The 13,150-nt window shown below is 43.8% G+C and overlaps 1 protein-coding gene across 1 annotated transcript in view; it reads right to left on the bottom strand.

Annotated features, from left to right (window-relative positions):
- CYB5R4 (cytochrome b5 reductase 4) overlaps positions 1–13,150 on the bottom strand; it is a 1,096,982-nt gene that overhangs the window by 165,812 nt on the left and 918,020 nt on the right. The gene's annotated exons all lie outside the window — the stretch shown is intronic.

Raw genomic sequence — 13,150 nt, 5'->3', positions numbered from 1 at the left:
CACGGTGAGCAGAAAAACAATGGATTTAACACAGATCTCTTGACTGGGGGGATGAATGTTGGATTTGTTCTGCATTCTACTCATCATTTGTGTGTCTTATGTATCCCCAATAAGTCATGAATAACCACCTCAATACAAAGCCAGCAGTACAGCATGGTGGGCGTCGAGGATGATTGCAAAATGCAATTAACAGCCTTCACTGTGCAAAGGATTCCCTCGCATTATGGTAAGAATCACCACCAAAGTGCGAGAACCAACACTGTGCATGGATGAATACAATATGCCAGGAATTATCATTGCTATGCCAAGGTGAATATTGTGCCAGGGTTGGGAACCAGTGTGCCATAGATGTCCACAATATTTCAAGAATTTCCAGTATTAGCACATGAATGTTCCTCGTATGATATACAGCTGTGGCCCTTATCCTGTCTGAATTGCACACCTGTGATCCTTTTTCTTTTTCTGGTAATGTCACACATTAATCCCATGTGCATGTGTGAACCTAGCCTGGTCTGATGACAATGTTTTTTTCTGGACCAAGTCCTAAACTGGGAGTTGCACACCTAGTGCACCCTCATAGTGCCCTATGACTACCGTGCCTGTCACAGGTTTCATGAGTAGAGCGCAATGGTGGCTGCATACCGTATTAGTGAATTATAAGGACAGGCTTTTCACCTGTGAAATATGAATGCATGCATATGGCCCATTCAACTATGATTCTGCTGCCCCGGATAAATCCAGAAACCTTAATGTGACATAATGTGCATTGTGCATGTATGCTAGAAGAAGCCCTGTGCTATGCAGTTTATGTTTATGTTTATGCAATTTATAGAGCGCACAACTGCCCACAGGTGTCTCGGCGCTCAGTGTGTTGTGCTTGTGCCTGCATGCTAGAAACAGTAGTGTGCCATACTGGATTGTATCATGCAGGATTGTTGCAGGCCTTGGGGTTACATTTTGAAAGCCCACAGCCTGGACCGGACTAGAAGATAGGAGAAACGTTGCTATTCTCCAGACAGCATGTGTATTGTTGGCAACTCCTAGGTGGCAAGGGAGCACCGGACACTATGGTGAAGAAACAGGAGAAAGGCTTTCCTTAGAAGTGCCAGGGCCCTTCCTGATACGTGGGACTGGAACGAACTCTGATTGAAGCTGGCATTTGGCGGATGGCAGGCAGAACAGGATGAGGTCTGCAATATCTGTTGATATGGAAAGTAGTGCTTTGAAGGGGCACAGATTCTTGTTTCTTCTTGATCTGTTTAAGGAAGGGTCATAAATATCTTGGTGCAGCCTGCTCTCACCTCTTTGTATTTTTGTGGTGGGCATTGCACCTTGAGATAGTTCTGCTGGGCAGCGAATCCGTGCAGATGGAGGCAAGTTCTAGAAAGTAGAATAAATGATGGACCCTACCTGAGATAAGCACCTGACTACTCTACCCCCATGAGCTATCCTTGCCCTTAAGTTTAATTGAAGGGGTTGTGTGCACACTGAATGGCACCCATCAACACCGTGCCTATTCCCTAGGGAATTACAATGCAAAACAAACAACAGCAAAGGTGCACCACAAAAAATGAATCAGTTGGTATAAACGATATTAAAGTAACCATCAGAAGAAAATTCCTCAGAGATATTTAGAGTTCTTCTTTCAATCTTTATTTTTCAATCAGTATAAAAGCACAAACAGCCGACGCGTTTCGTCCCAACATGGGACTTCTTCAGGGCTTATGAATTGGTTGGACGTCATATCACCTTGCTCATACAGGGAACTCAGTAGAACACCCGTGACGACGTCGCCACGGGTGTTCTTCCGGGTCGAGGGCTGTGGATGGGTGCCGGCCGATATATTAAGAACGGCCTACTGGGACACAGTGCCCACTCCCTCTCCCAATGGACGAATAGGACCCCCAGTCCCAAACCAGTTCTTTCTCAGACTCAGCAAACGTACTGAGTTCCCTGTATGAGCAAGGTGATATGATCACTTACATCACCTATATATTTTATAGATACTGCTTCATCTGTCAACCAAGAAAAGCTTATACCTAGAAACCTAATTAAATACTCAGCCTCGGAGCAATATAATAGAGAACAGGATCACACAAGCCTGGAAGGTTACCCCAGGACCACGCTGCTTCACAAGTTTACTCACACATGCGACGTCCAACCAATTCATAAGCCCTGAAGAAGTCCCATGTTGGGACGAAACGCGTCGGCTGTTTGTGCTTTTATACTGATTGAAAAATAAAGATTGAAAGAAGAACTCTAAATATCTCTGAGGAATTTTCTTCTGATGGTTACTTTAATATCGTTTATACCAACTGATTCATTTTTTGTGGTGCACCTTTGCTGTTGTTTGTTTTGCAAGTTCTAGAAAGTAGCCTGGCTGGGATACATGAAAGGGGAAACACCACAAATACCAGATGGCCCATACCAGATACATTTGTTTTTTAGGTATTGTGTTCCTAAGCCATGCAATGCTTTAAAAGCAATGCAAAGTGCCTTAAAGTGTATGCGATTCTGCACGGGTAACCGATGGAGTTGGGTCAGAGCCCGGGAGGCAGATGGATGCTTAGGAATTACTAGTAGTATCCGTGCAGCAGAACTTTGCAAGATCTGTAACTTGTTCAAACTACACTAATGCAGATTAATATACAAGGCATTACAATAGTCCAACTTTGAGAGAATGAGGGCAGTGACAACTAATTTCCTCAATTCTAATGGAATAAAAGGAAGAATATTTCTCACAAGTTTTAAAGTGAGAAATGATGAGAAGGTAACTGTTCTTAAATGGCAAATGATCATCAAATACAATACCTGATTTTTTTGTTTTGGGACAGGAACAGGTAAATTACCTAAATCGGATGGCCACCAGCCTGGAGACCAAAAGGAAGTGTGTTTGCCTAACTGCAAAACTTCAGTTTTGCCGGAATTTACCTTTAGGCAGTTATTGGATATTCAGAGGTGGATATGTTGCACACACCTGAGAAAATCTGCAGCTAATTGCTGCTGGTTTCCATACACGCAAACCATGATCTGGGTGTTTTCTGCATAGCTTACCACAGAGAACCCAAAAGATTTAATAAAAATGGCTAGGGACGCCACATATACTTTATAAAGGGTAGGGTTCAGAGAGGAGCTCTGAAGTGCCCATATAGAAGATAAAAGGAGCTAGAAGAGTACATCCATAGCAACAAATTGCTCTCTCTCAGACAAAAAAAAATGTAATTAGTGCAAGAGCAGAGCCATTAGACTCATGGTCAATTAAAACTTTATGACTGACCATGTTGAAAGCTGCCGAGAGGTCCAACAAGATTAACGCCACTGAACTATCATTGTCTAAGATAACTCTTAATTCTTCTGAGGCAGTTATCGAGGCAGACTCAGAGCTGTGGTATCCTCTGAAACCAAATTGTGTATGAACCAGCAGTTTGTTGGATTTAAGAAAGAGAGTGAGTTCTTTAATTATAGTCCTCTCCACAATCTTAGTTTAAAAAGGGAGGCGGGATATAGGACGGTTGTTGCTTGAATCCAAAGGATTGAGATGCAGATTTTTTAACACAGGTAGAATGGAGGCTACCTTTTAACCCTTTGGGAAAATATCCTTGACTAAACATTTCATTAAAGATATTAGTCAGATAACTAGCTATGGTCTTAGAGACAGACGCAAATCTTTTGGTGGATAAGGGTCCAGAGGAGACCCAAAACAAGTAGTTAGAATAAGGTCCTGGACTTGATCCTCAGTTAAAGAGATAAAAGAGGAGAGAGATGGTGAATTGGAGTCGAAGTGTGTCACCAGGGCCCACTACCCGAACTTTGAGTGGCAACATCCTGAGATGCCACAGCAACAAACGGCAAATTATTAGTGAAAATTATAAAAAGGTCTAACCCTTTGATCTGAAAGGCAGCTGCGAAGGTATTGCATAATAATTGGCTGCTGTTTGTCTTGTCGGGCACTACAAAATTAGCAAGTTTTTTTAACCGTGGAAAAATGTTCCCTGGAAGAGTTCTGAGCTGAAATAATTTTTTTGCAAAAAATACATCAATTTTTCAAATATAATCTCCGCTTTATATTCTGAGATTTTTTTGTTTTTATAAAGTCTTTTCACTGGGATCATAGCATTACTTTCCATGGTGCTCTTGATGTCTACACTGCTGTTTAAGTTGTTTAAGCTTCTGAGAGAACCAGGGTTGGAAAGGAGTTAATATCCTATTACAGACAGATTTTGAAGGGGCCGACTGATAAAGTGTGATAGAAACCAAGAGTTATACTCCAGAGTATCCTGATCAAGGAGATTTTCAGCCTTAGAGATGAAGATTGCAATCTGTTATCAAGACGTTCTGAATCTATTTGTGCCAAGGGCGGCAAATTTTAACAACACAGGGGGAGGGGGTTATTTTTAAGCTTAGACTCAGATTTTAAATCAAGCATTACTGCGGTATGGTCAGACCAAGTTAAAGGTAAGACTTCTGAAAAGACTGAGGATGAGTTATCAGAAAAATGTCATCCAGACTATAGCCAGCGAAATGAGATGGAGCAGTATTCAACTGAGTCATTCAAAGACTATTCATTACGTCTAACAATCCTTCAGAATCCATGTCATCCCGATCCTCCAAATGAAAGTTAAAATCACAGAGAACAGTGAAATCGGCAGAAACGGCCTTGAACATGAGCAATTGATTGAATCTATGTACAAAGGCAGATCTAGGGCCTGGAGGACAATAGATTAGCAATCCATGGAAAGAAACATGGTTGTTAAGGATGAACCTGATATTTAAAGCCTCATAATCTGAGGAAAGAAGTGCAGCATAAAAACTACCAGAAAGGTGACTACGATACACCAGGTCTAGTCCGCCTCCTCTCTTACCTGTACGATTTACTCTAAACAGCGAATAACCCTCTGAACTGGTGAAGACTAAATCAGGGCTTGAACTCCCATCAATCCAGATCTCTGTGACAAAAGCGATATCTATATTATGAGTTTGAAGGAAGTCAAAGAAATCTAGTTTATTTTTAATATACGATCAGGCAGTAATTAAAGTTCTATGAAGAAAATTATGATGAGGTATATCTTTAGGTAATGGTTGTTCAGCTCTGATGAAGGCACTAACTTTTAAATTAACCCCTTGCCGCCGGGGATAATTCTCACGCTGTGCTGGGGGACGGGGGCGCACACAGCGCCCCTATGCTCATGACGAGCTCAGCTCGTCATGAGCCACGGTGGCCATGTGCTCATGATGAGCTGAGCTCATCACGGCAACACCCGTTTCTGTAGAATGTTCAGCAAGCACAGCGGGGGAATTAGCCCAGCGTGCGAGCGTTGTGGCCGTTATGACAAGCTCAGCTCGTCATGAGCACACGGCCACCGTGGCTCATGACGAGCTGAACTCATCTTGAGCATGGGAGGGGTTAAATAATGCAGACGAGCATCCCCGGGCAAGTCCAGCAGTTTACCACTGTTGTGGGGTCAAACAGGGAGTAACAATGATTCCTATCATAGTGACGCAGGAAGAGTAGAGCTGCTCTAATATAACACAACGAAAATCCATGATCTGGCAGCAAACCGGCAGAGTGGCTGGCGCTGTACTGAGAGCGGCTAGGCACAGACGGACTTGCCTTTTGGTGTGCCAGTGGCGCGTTCACTGTGTGGATGCGCAATTTGGATGCTTTTAAAGCCCAGAATCCAGGTGGGAAAGGGGGCGTGTCCAAAGTGCTCCTACCGTGAAAAACAGTGAGGGCAAATAAAGAACGCAATCAGAGTCCAGCAACTCTGCTTGTATTGCGACAAGCTCTCTTGTCAGATACAAATACTGGGAAAGTAAAAAAAAAATTAACAGAAAAGGGAGAAAGAACTACAACAAAATTAAAACAATTATTAAAATTTGGCAGGAGCGCTGCATATTGCAAGTAGTCAAGGATTGGTGTCGCACTCACAGCCAACTCCTCTGAGGTGAGGGAAAATGTCCTGTCTCAACAAACGAAAGGTTGATTCAATGGCGGACAGTGCAGCAAGCCGCTAGAACTTTGAGCTGGTGGCAGCCCTGAAATATATCTCGGCGAGGGGAGGCGAAACTCATTCTAAATTCCGCGGACGAGCCCTTCAGTTAGAAGGTGCTGGCTCTTTGGCGCTTCAAGTGATTTGGCAGAACACAAGACACAAAAGACCATTAGCTGAAAAACTCGGGCGGAAAATCACACTTTGAATTAAAATCAGAGGAAGTCCCCAGTGGTGGCTTTTCTTGAAGTTGTGGTTGTTGGTCCTGATGACAACCCCTACAGTGTCCAGGGTTTGAAACGCGTAGACCTTTGTTAATCCCACTTCCAATCAAATTGTATCTATGTTGTGATTAAGACTCATGATACATTGACCAACATCAAACTTCCAGAGAGGAGCATCAACATAATGCCATATAGGGACACAATAGTGGAGAAGTGTGGCTCAAGGATTAGAGCGGCAGACCCTGATCCAGAGGTCTAGCCCGGGACCAGGGTTCAATTCCCCGCCTCGGCGGGTCTTGGGCTCAAAAATTCCACTGACCTGATCATTCTCGCCTCGGTGCCTATTCCAATCATGGAGTCCCACTCTGCAACTCTGGGCAATAGCTTGCTTAATCTCCACAACGGCCCCCACAACGATAAGGATGCCTGGCTTCCACCTTGGGGGTGCCCAGGTGGACGCCTCACAGGGAAATCCAGGATGGGTTCCACAGCGGTATTCATACAAGCGCCTTGAGACCCTTGCAGGTGAATAGTGCGCTATACAAGTATCAATTTACAATTTACAATTTAGTATGCCATGAATCCCCACCATTATACCAGGCTAGCAATATCACTGCAGTGGATACTATAACATTACTGGTACCAAGAATTACTACCATTACGCCATGGCGAGCTGTGTACCACAGTTGGATTTATCAAGTCATATATTTCCACAGTAAATTGCCCAACGTATGTCAGAGCAAGTATTATACAGGATTTGGCATAATACCATGGATCCCCAAAATATGCCAAGCATTAACACCATTCTGCCAGGATCAGCACCATACAAGAGATGTACAACATGCCATGGATGCCCATAATATGCTAAGAATGAACGTAATTATATCAGGTCCGGCATTATCCATACTGTAGATATACCAACATGCTATGGGTGCCACACTAAGCAAAGACATTCCACTGTTATGCAATGGCCAAACTGTACCAACAGTAAGGACCATCATGCATGGATGCCAAGAAAATGCCACTATCATGCTCAGGCCATCATACCATCAGAGGTCTTCACTAGCTTGTCATGGATGTCCACAACATGGCAACATTTACTGCATTATATCAGGGCACCCATTGTCAAAGTGGTGGGCAACATCATGGCAATAGTGTCCCGCTATGCCACAAATCACCATCAATATATATTCCAGGGCCAAAGTGTTACCAGGTGTGGGCAGGAAGCACATCACCTTCACACAAATGCACATACACAAACATCCGCATTTAAGAAAATGCAAGCAGTGAAGACTCACCTTACAAATCTGCATTGAACTCAGGGTCACAGTTGCAAATCCTAGCAAGGCTGATCAGTAAATTGAGTACCATTAAACTGAGCAATTGTAACACCTGTTCTAAGCAATACTTACAAACAATTGATGTGTGTATGTATGAAGTGCTTTACAAGCAACTATTTATTATTCGAGAAAAAATATTTTAATTTGATATGTTTTTTGCAATTTTATGCAAAATACATCACTGCGTTAGACCCCTAAACTCTTTGGCCAAAGTCCAGCCTCAGTGCGAATTTACCAACTGGAGCCAGGGAATCTGGTGAACAGCAACTCAATAACCACTTGCACATTACATGAGGATGGCTAGGCAGCTATCAGTCTTGTGAGACTTACAGGATTACTTGCTAGTTAGTACACTCCGTTCTTCATTCATCATGAAGCAACACGCACAAGAATCTTGACTTATATATTTTGAAAACTTCATAAAAATTAACTTTCAAATCTGGTGCAGATAATGTGTATATATGTAACTATAAAAACAAAAAGTATAGTAAGAAAATTGCAATGAACAAACAAAATATTAAGAAGAATTACAACATTGTGACAACATTTCATAAGTTCATTCAATTTTAGGAGGGACACGATGGAATCAGCCCCTGTTTTCCAACCTTTCCCTTCAAGCACCAAATGTCAGGGTTTCTTCAATGGCCTCTATACCACACTCTCCAGTCGAACCCCAGCTTTGTTCTTCCGTACTTGAGAAGATCGCTTTATGTCTCTGTTATGGTGTTCCTCAGCGAGCTGACAAGCCCAGCCTGGCTCTGAGAAGCTGGTGGCCTTCACTGAGGATGTCTGCAGTTTAACCCGCACAAATCAGTCTCCTAGGAAGTTGAAGATTCCCCTCTGCCTAATACATGTCTGTACCAAGCTTATATACCCTTTTCTGGTTATTTTGAAAAGGACAGGCCTCTTGCAGGATGATGGCAAATTCAAGAATATGCAAATTAAACTTGTTGCACTTTCACACTGAATGTATAATAAACCATTTTTTGTATTTGTATTTGTATTGGGTATTTGTAAAGCGCAACTATCGCTCCGAAAGGAGCATCCTGGCGCTGGATGGAAAGTGAGAAATCAGATGTAGTTAGTAAGACGGAATTAGATGGCGGCCATGACGTATTCATCTGGGAGGCTGAAAATCCATGTTTTTAGCGGTTTCCTAAACTGAGTTTCTTTGGTTTGTGACCGCAGATGTTGCGGCATGGAATTCCATGCTCTGGAAGATAGATGGGTCAGGGTTTTACCCCCTTTAGTTTTTAGGTTGAATTTGGCAATTTTTAGCAGGTTGTTGTTAGAGGATCTCAGGGTCCTCGGGGGGTTGTAGTGTGGGTAGCGTTTAATTCGGTATTTGGGGCCTGTACTGTGAAATGCCCTGAAAGCGATGATGAGGATCTTAAAAAAGATCCTTTTGTGCAGAGGCAGCCAGTGGAGGGTTCTCAGAGCGGTAGAAGCCGAAGACCTCCCACACCTGCTAATAGACTATTGCAGTAGTCAAGACGCGCTAAGATTAGCGCGACCGCTACCGCCTTTCTAGCATCCGTTGGTAGAAGGTCAAAGAATTTTTTTTAGGGATTTAATAATCCCGAAGCAGCTTCCTGCCAGATGCCTGGCATGCTGATCGAAAGACAGATCAGTATCAAATAAGACTCCAAGGTTTTTTGCTGTAGTGACAGTCTGGGGGGGGAGCGGTGGAATCCTCTGGCCACCAGAGATTAGGACAGAAGTTGACATTTTTCCCCATAGGGAGGATCTCTGTCTTGCTTGTATTGCACTTAAGGTGGTTGGATTCCATCCACAGAAAGACATCTTTTAAGCAATTTTTGAGATTTTGTTTGGCATTTGTTGTGTTATCGTCTAATGGAACGACGAGTTGGGTGTCGTCGGCGTACAATTTAACAGTAATGCCAAAGGATTCGATGAGAGAAATAAGGGGGATGAGGTAGACGTTAAAAAGCAGAGGGCTTAAGATGGAGCCCTGTGGGACTCCGGATCGAATCTTTTTCTCTGTGGAGCTGAAGGGGCCTAGTGTGATGGATTGTGATCTTTCAGTTAATATATATATATATATATATATAAATAATTGCTGTGCTACCAAACTATGTGTAATCAAATGCTATATGTAATATATGTGTAATCAAACACTAAATGAAAAACATTTTTATAATTTAAATGTATATAAAATGAAATGAGGGTACACAAGCAAGACTTGTCGAATTCTTACCTACATCCTTCTCTAGTTACTCACACTCCTCAGCTGCTTGCCTCCCAGCCCCTTCTGGCCACCCTCTATCCCATTACACTGAGCATCAACTCTGGACAGAATCTCCAACCATGTCACCAGCCATTATGAGTTATGGGCCAGACATTGGGGAAAAAGATAAAGGACCCGCATTTACAGGGCTCAATTCTGCTGGTTTCCCCAATTATGGGCCAGTATATTTTCATCCTACTCTTTCAGCAGAGGCAAACGCACTTGGAAACTCGCAAATTTGTAATTTTGCATGGGCGTAACCCCCCTTAATCCATATTGCTCTGCTCAACTTAAAATGGGCCCCTTAATGTGAGTGTGAGAACAGGACCTGACTGAATTCCTAGCACTGTAAATCACACTAAGTGTTACATAGAGCCTTCAACTGGTTTTTCAAAGCTAACTTTTTACCGCTTGCTGGAAACCTGTGTACAATGATTTCAGGCCCAGTCCTGGTAAACAAAATATTTGCATCACTGCTCTGAGCAACAGAAGGGCCAAGCTTGGACCTACAGCCCATCAGATATGCCCTTTGTGTTTTTTTCTCCTTCCACGCCAGGGGTCAGGAGCAGTACTGAAGAGGTGGAGCTACAACTTCAAGCGCCCAGAGTGCCAACAATATGAAAAGAAGTGGTGTGGTGCCCAACTGCCTTGATGGGCAAACAGTTTCTGTTCGCTGCCTCCCTCCCTCCCCACTACCATATCTGATCGCCCTGATCAATATACTGTCTCGTGTCTCCCATAATTCATTCCTTACATCTCTCCTGCTTTAAATCTCTTTTCCTCATTCTGCCTTTTATTTCATCCCCCCCACATCGTCTCTTCCTCTCCCCCGCCGTTTTCTCTAGGGGTGTGGGAAACTCTCACAGTTTGCTTTTGTGTAATTCTGTGAAATTTCAGAAAAGGTTAGTGAAATTTTGTGTAATTATGGACAATGCAAAACTGCATATGGTGCTATATTTTAGTGCAAAATACACCCTTGAATGCATTTTGAATGTAAGGATACATTTTGTGCTAAACAACAGATCAGAAAAACTCACACTAACTTTTTGCTGCAAACAAGTGTGGCGAAATTGTGTTATTCCAGCAATTTCGCATAAGAAGCCTATCACAAAATTACCAGAAATATGTAAGAATACACTGCCATAACGGAAATATTGCCTGTGCTTAACTTTTTTTTCTCTCTGCTTGGCCTGTTTACCCACCTCTCTCTGTCTGGTCTGTTTGTGTGCCTAATGCCTGTCTACCTCGGTCTTCAAGATGTCGCTCTATCACCTCTCTCTTCTCCTCTGGTTGTACCCCCTCTCGCTTTTTTCACCCTCTGCTGTATCTATCTATAGATTTACAAAGCACACTGGCCGTTACCCCAGTGGGGTTCCCAGCAATGAGTAAAGGACACGATGGCTGACAACATGGTTAAAGCATCCAGGTGTTGTATACCTACCGCTAGATCGAGAATGAATGAATGAACGCACACACGCACACTCTCTCTCTGTTATGTTATGTTATGTTATAAGAGACTTATAACGCGCACAATTACTCAAAAATATCCTGGTGCGATAAGGACTGCAGACGTGCGGAAGGAGAAAGATTTAAAAAGCCTGAATAAAAAGGTGGGTTTTGAGAAGTCTGTTAAAGGCACGGAAGTCCTGGGTGTGGCGCAAATCCACGGGGACTGTTCCAGAGCGTGGCTACCTTGGCCAAAAGTGACTAACCCCCCAGTGTAGAGCGACGGAAGCGGGGGGTGGCCATCAGATGGTGGGAGGCAGAACGTAAAGATCGGCTAGGAGTATAAAAGCCCACACGTTTCCTAATGTAAGAAGGTCCTGAATCATGCAGTGCTCGATGGGCTAAGGTGAGGGCCTTAAACTGCACCCGCTGGGCACAGGCAGCCAGTGGAGGTCGCGCAGGTGTGACCTTATACTGGATCTCTTAGAGATGTTAAATAAGAGTCTGGCCACCGCGTTCTGGATCAATTGGAGTCTATTCACCAAATATCCCGGGCTGCCAATAAAATGCACGTTGGCATAGTCCAAACGGGACAAGATAAGCCACCATTTCCTTCGCCGGCTGAGGGAGCAAAGGGAAAAATCTACTAAGCGACTTGGGTGTGCCAAAACAGACACCCATTAGTCTCTTGATGTGGTCAGAGAACCTGAGATCCTCCCCGAACCAGACTCCCAAGTTTTCCGAAAGTGGACAGGGAAAATCAGAGGGCCACAGGGCATCAACAAAGTGTGGAGGAAATTGGCCATACAGCAGGATTTCAGATTTCCCCTCATTGCACTGGAGCTTAGCCTGTGCCAGCCATGTAAACACGGCGGCAAGGCAGCTCTGAGCAGCCCCAGTGCACCGGTCGGGGCCATTCCAGTGTTGGTGGGTCTATCTTATTTCCCTCTGCTATTTCATCTTCCACTGGTCATCTATTCTGATCTCTCACTTTTCTCCTCTGGTGCAACTTTTCCACCTGTCGCTTTATAACCTACATCTTTCTCCTCTCTCGCTTCCTCTCTGTCACTTTCCTCTCCTGTCTCTCTCACGTAAATGCACACCAGACTCCCTACAGCCTCTCTCTTTCTCCTCGCTCTCTGATCTCTTTCTCTTTCTCATTTGGATGTCATTTACACTCCTGGCTCATTAGAGCCGCTCCTCCCTAACCATACTCTATCGAAGTCTCTCTCACTTTTTCTTTTTTACTAACAGGACACGTAGAACTTGAAAACACATGTCCTTTGTTTTATGTACAATGCCTCCTGTCCTTTGGGCTGCTTGCGGCCTACCATCGGGATGACTTATATGCATTGAAAAGGAGGTCTCTGTATTGTCCCCTCATTTCCCTACCCTGTTTGTTCCCCCTCTAAGCCACTCTTTCTTTCTCCACCTGGCATGCTCAGGGGCACAGACAGACAAGGCACCTTTTCACCAAGCTCCCATTTATTGCAATAATCCATCACACGTGTTGCAACTTAGTTGCTTTCTGCTTCCCCACTAGGACTAGGCAGGATGCAGACAGGCAGCAGCTGGTACCCTTTATTATTTGGCCAGACAGAATTGTCACAGGGTAGGTGGGTGAAGGCCCACTTCCAGGGTGAGGAACCCCTTCCCCCTCACTGCGTGCCCTGTGTTACGCCCCTGTGAATATAAATATGAAGCATTTCCCCTCCGTACAAGCCAGTGAATATGGGGTTGTTCCCTTCCTATTCCACTCTACAAATACATGAACTCCTGCCTCTGAAACAAGAAAATCAAAATATGTTTCCCAGAAGGAAAACCACTTGAAAGAAAGCATGAGTACCTGCACATCTACGTGTTTGTGGGTGTTCAGGGACTTTGGAGGATGGTCCACCCAGA

Source organism: Lissotriton vulgaris, chromosome 6 (genome assembly GCF_964263255.1).
Source record: "Lissotriton vulgaris chromosome 6, aLisVul1.2, whole genome shotgun sequence".
NCBI classification, from domain to species: Eukaryota; Metazoa; Chordata; class Amphibia; order Caudata; family Salamandridae; genus Lissotriton; species Lissotriton vulgaris.
The sequence above is the reverse complement of the archived record's forward strand: the minus strand, read 5'-3'. Positions and strand labels throughout refer to the sequence as shown.